Raw genomic sequence first — 6,313 nt, 5'->3', positions numbered from 1 at the left:
AAAACATGCCTTTAGGAAACAGTTGAATAGTAAGGGGAGAATGGAGACCATGGAAAAAATTCAGCAGAGGATGTTCATCATATCAGATGTGGCTTCTTTTGCTTCTGTTTCTTCAGAGGCTGGACTCTCTTTTGTTTCCTGCAGTTACATCTTCTTTAATGTCTTCCTGACCCATTTCAGCCTCTTCCTTTTGCTCCTTTTCACTGTTCTTGGTTTTCACTCTGAAGATTGGCTCTTTCCTGCTGTCTTTTTGTAGCTTAATTTCAACATTTGCAGCTACAGTTTGGTGGATCATTTTGCTTACTTCTCTGGGTTTCTTTGCTGCCCCTTGGGCTAGATTGCTCTTGCTCTTGGGCCCCTCGGTGGTGCCTGTGATGGTGAGGGCTGGTGCTAGTCCTGTTGCTGCTTTGCTGGAAACTGTATCGTCGTTTTTCATGGTTGCACAATGGTCCGTTGCATGGGAATGCCATACTTTATTACCAATCCTGAAAATGATGGGAATTCAAGTCTTCTCTAATTTTTTCACTGTTCATAAAAGTCAAGACAAAATTCTTTCGGTCAGATAATTATACTTCTTGTGTAACTATTTCCTTGGATCACATTGGTCCTGAAAGACCATTGGTCCTGAAAGGACCAAAAACCCAAATGCCTTTGCTCATTTTATGGATTTTACATACATTAAAAAAGTTATTCAGATTGACACCCATGATGGCATCTGAGAATGTATAATTCCTGAATCCTCATAAATACTTTCTTGAATAATATTTCATATATTATTGATCTTATTTTATTGGTTACAAACATTTCTTCCAATATATCTTTTGTCTGATTTATATGTTGTAAATTTATTTTAGGATGTCATTTACCTTTTCAATTTTTAAATTTTTTCATAGCCTTTTTTTTGCCATACAGAAATTCTAAATTTTTATGAGTTCATTCTATTGATATTCTCCTATATAATTTTTGTATTTTGTTCTATTCTTCTGAGGACTTCTTTTCTAGGCAATAATGTAAGTACTTTATTATTCTATTTATTTTTATTAATTCAAATTTAAAAATCCAATTGTGAATTTGATGAGACTTTTATTCCATTAGGTGTTAATTTGGGGATAATTGTCATATTTACAATATGAAGCTTCTATCTAATCTGGACTACAGTATACTTCTCCACTTTTTGTACATTTTAGGTACCTCAGTAAAGGTTTGTTCAAATCCTGCACATTTTCTTTTGACTTTACACATAGTTGTTTTGTCCTGGTTGTTGTGTGAAAGGAAACATTTCCCTTAATAGTTCTAATGAATTAATGCTGATATTAATTAAATAATGGTGTTAGAAAAATTATAAATGAGGTGAAGAGTATTCTAGCATCTCAGCAGTTGATATTAACTTTTATTTGTATGAAGGGCTTGGTTTTACTGCAAAAAGATTGAATAATCCTGAGGGATAGAAGCTATCATGTGGCTGATTTTTAGGTCTCATGAAAATGAAAATAAGCTTTTAAAAGAAGAAAAAGAGTAGATGAGGAATAAAAGGAAAGTTCTCTAATATGGGCTTGGGAGAGCACCCAGTTGATCCCAATGACCCCCAGTCATTGGCTTGGATTCAGGTGGAAGAAGCCAGAATTGGGCCTCTTAATCCAGTGTCCAAGAGCTGGGGTCCTGACTGCCCACAGGGGTATGTTGGCAAGAGCCATTTAAGAAAGAATTGTCTGATGGAAATAATATGTGCTATGTGCTGTTAGCTTTTCAATTTGGCTACATGGTTAGCAAATTTTAGTTTCTTAGTTAATAAAATTTATTTTTAGAAAAGTTTTGAGGTCACAGAAAAATTGAGTGCAAAGTACAGAGCATTATTGTACACCCCATCATTTAACCTCCCCCACTTTCAACATCCTGGAAAATTCTAGTTTTTTTTTTCCCCCAATAATACTTTGGTGCTAAAGGATTATTTATTGGGAAGTGGGATTTGTAGCAGGTTTGAATTTTGCATCAAGATTGGCATGAAGCAAAAGCAGAATCTATATATGGGTATAATTGGATATCAAGGTTTTATTTATAATGGTGTTAGATTAAATATGCATTTGATGTACATGAATTCAAATGTCTGATCTGACAGGAAAAAATATAGAGGAAGAGAGAAAAGCAAAGAGATAATGATGTGAATGTTAGAAAATTCCATCCCCCGTTCAATAATAATAAATTTATATCTGAGAGTGAGCATGACAAGGGGGATATTGGATAAAATGTCTTTGCTGGACACACTGACAAGTGATATGTATATGTCTCCTTTCTGTTGAAAATTTTCAATGGTAATTTTACAATACTAGATTAGTCTTTCGTTATCTAGGCGAAAAATTATCTGCAAATCATATTATCTCCAAATAGGAAGTTTTCTCCTTTCTAATTTATGTTTCTTTTAAAATATTTGTACCTCACTTTCTCTTTCTTAATACATAGGTTGGAAATTCTAGTTTGAATAATGTGAAAGCAAGTATTCTATTATTGTTCCTAATTTAGTTAGTATAGATATTTTTCATCATGTTAAGAATCTATTTTTCTAGTGTTGATTCATAAAGTTTTTTTTTAAGAAAAATAGATTCTCTAGGCCAGAATCCTAGAGAGGGTAGCCTTTCCCGTCACCAGGGGATCTTCCCAACCCAAGGATCAAACCCAGGTCTCCCGCATTACAACCAGATTCTTTACCAGCTGAGCCACAACAGAGGCCTAAGGATACTGGAGCAGGTAGCCTATCTCTTCTCCAGGGGATCTCCCCAACTCAGGAATCGAACTGGGGTCTCCTGCATTACAAGCAGATTCTTTACCAACTGAGTTATTGGGGAAGCCCTTCTAAATGTTGTCAAGTATCTTTTCAATACTGATTGAGGTGATCTCATACTTCTATGCTTTGACTAATTTTATAAATTATATGCTTTTTTCTTTGATATTTCATCATGCTTACATTTGTAAAGTCAACTTGGCAATGGTATATTATTACTATGGACTTTAAGGTTTGAATTATTTATATTTTTCACATCTATATTCCCAAGTGAGATTTCTCTGTGTTTTCCTTCTTTGTCAGATTTTGGATTAACTGTCTTTTATTTCATCTTTTCTGCCTCATTTTGTCTGATTTGATATCTAAAAAGTTCCTTTTAATTCTATTATTATTTTTAAAGTATAATTTTCATAAAGTTGAGCATAAGCATACCCTATAATTCATAAGTTCTACTATTAGATAGAAACTGTTTTAAACCAAGTCTATTCCAATTCAGATTGTTATAGCCCCATAATAATGCACATGTGTATTAGAAGACATATGAAGAATGTTTATGGTAATATTGTTTATAATGGAAAAATACTGGGAACCATTTAATTGCAATAGTTGTAAAATGAAAAATATATAGTATATGCAATATTATACATCATCATGAATTACTTTCAAAAACAAAATACTGTGTAAAAAACACATAAGGAAGAATATATAAGCTATGACTCAATTTACATAAAAGCTCAAAACAAGCAATACTAAATAGCATATTGTTTGGGGATTTATTCATATGTCTGTATGAAGAAATTACAAAAAAAGGGGAAAAACTGCTTAATACAAAATCCAGATAGTAAAGACAAGGTCGCTGATATGCATGAGGAGGAGCAGTCTAGGGGGTTTCAAAATTACTTGTAACTTTCTTTCTTAGGTCAAACTATGGATAAACGGATGTTTATGTTATTGTTATTGATTGTGAACTGTCAATTTACATGTGTATACTCTTTTGTATATCTCACTGTAGTAGCTTCCTAAGGCTACTGTTACCAATTGTTACAAAGTAGGCATCTTTCTAGCAACTAAATCAAAGTGTCAGAAAGGCTCCACTTCTTCTGGAGGCTCTAGAGGGGAAGTCTTCCTTACTTGTTAGCTTCTAGAGACTCCCAGCAATCTCTGGTTTGAATGTGCATAACAACTCCTATCTCTGCTTCCATCTTTATATGGACCTTCTCCCCTGAGTGGGTTTCTATGTATCTCATCTTCCTTTAAGTACACCACCCTGTAAGGCCTTGTGTAAGGCCCACCCTAATCCTCTAAAACTTCATCTTAATTTAACTAATTATATCTAATTACATCTGCCAAGAGTCTATTTCTAAAGTGACCAGTTCTGAGATTCTGGGTGGATGTGAGTTTTGGGGGGACACTATTTAACCCAATTCTTACATAATTTTTTAAGGAGATACGTTTAAAGACAAAAACAAAAGCAGGGAAAGGAGAGTGGATTGAATTGGGAAATTGGGATTGACGTATATACACTACTGATACTATGTATAATTAATGAAAACCTACTGTATAGCTCAAGGAACTTGACTCTGTGCTCTGTGGTAACCTAAACGGGAAGGAAATCCCCCCAAAAGAAGGGATATATGTACATATAGAGTTGATTTCACTTTGCTGTATGGTGGAAACTAATGCAACATTGTAAAGCAACTATACTCCAATAAAAATTAATTAATAAAAAATAGCAGAGTAGTATAAGGCTATGAGTTTGGGAATAACTTTAGCTTTATTTGAGTGTTTCTCATTCTTTTTAAAAAACTAAATGATTTCTGCTCTTATAAAAATTATGCTCTTCCTCTGCAACCTGAGTGTACCATTTCCTTTTTCTCTAGTCATGCTGCATCGCTTCCCAGGCTCTGTGTTGCTTTTTTCTGTTTCTTTGCCATTGAAGCAGTGAAGGGCTAGTCGGGCTTGGCTCCCCTGGCTAGTGGCAGGAGTTGGCTTTGGTTCCCCTCATTGTCCGCCAGAACACTGCCAGCATCCTCCTTTCAGATCTTAGGGAACGAGGCTGAGTGCTTATACATCACACTTGGCTAACTGTACAGGCATCTTCTCTTCCTATAACTGTTGAATAACTGGCTGCAAATGTGGTTCTTCTTGAAACAATCCATCATTCTTTCTGTATCAGAAATGGTAAAGAAAAATTTGCTGGTTCTGCAGGACACTTTTCCAGTGGCCATTCCTGACTCCCCACCTGTCTCTTTCATATCTCACACCTTAGAAGTGACCATTTTCTGCCTTGTCTATTTCACCTCCTAGTCAGATAGTCTTCTACATGGTTACAACCTCAGAATGGTGCAGGAGGCAACTGACAATGCAGTTTAGGGAAGGGAGGCCACATCCCAGTATGAAAAAAATAGTCCGATATTTTTGCTTCTTTTTTATTAAATTTTAGAAAAATATGAAAAGAAAAGTTATGTAAATATTTGCTTTGATCATTTGAAATTTTCTTGGCCTCAGCTTTCAGAAAGCTTGTGGTTAAACGTGGAATGTAATGCAATTCTAAAACTGCTAGAAATGTATTTTCTAAAACCCTCAGGATGTAAAATTGTCCCTTTGAATTTATTTTTGTCACTGTTTACTTTATATACATATTCAAACACGCACATGTACATTTTTAAGCTATTGGATAACAAAAATTTTAAATCTATGTTATTGTGTAGCAGTAGTTTCATTTTCATTGTTAAACATTATTACGTTATATAAAATATATCACAATTTATCCATTTTACTCTTGAAATTTTTATTATGGTAAAGTATATATAACATAAAATTTACTATTTTAACCATCTTGAAGTGTTTAGTTCAGTGGCATTAAGTATGTTTAAACTGTTGCACAACCATTCACCACTATCTATTTCCAGAAATTTTCATCATCCAAACTGAAACTCCATACCCATTAAACAATAATTTCCTGTTCCCCCTTCTCCCAATGCCTGCCAACTGCCATTCTACTTTTTGCCTCTGTGAGTTTGACTAATATAGGGACGTCAGATAAGTAGAATCATAAAATGTTTGTCCTTTTTTTGTCTGGCTTATTTCAATTAACATGTTTTCAAGGTTCATATATGTTGGGATATATATCAGACTTACCTTCCTTTTAAGGCTGAATAAAACTATTTTATAGCTATCCATTCATCTGTTAATGGGCACTTGGCTTGCTACCAGTTTTGACTATTGTGAATATTGTTCATATGAACATGGGTGTACCAATATCCACTCAGATCTCTGCTTTCTATTCTTTTGAGTATCCACAAGTGGAATTGAAATAATTCTATGTTTAATTTTTTGAGGGATTACCATACCATTTTCCACAGTGGCTGCATCATTTTACATTTCTATCCCTCCGTTCTACTGCTGATAGACATTTGGGGGGTTGTGTTCAGTTTGGGCTGCTATGAATAATACTAAAAGCAAGCTTATACATGTACATTGGCGCACCTATGTAGACATTTTCATCGAGTATATGCGAGGAACAGGATTGTACAT

The sequence above is a fragment of the Giraffa tippelskirchi genome, chromosome 1, assembly GCF_054371585.1.
Source record: "Giraffa tippelskirchi isolate mGirTip1 chromosome 1, T2T-mGirTip1v1.2.pri, whole genome shotgun sequence".
Classification (NCBI taxonomy): Eukaryota; Metazoa; Chordata; class Mammalia; order Artiodactyla; family Giraffidae; genus Giraffa; species Giraffa tippelskirchi.
Note: the sequence above shows the minus strand (reverse complement) of the source record.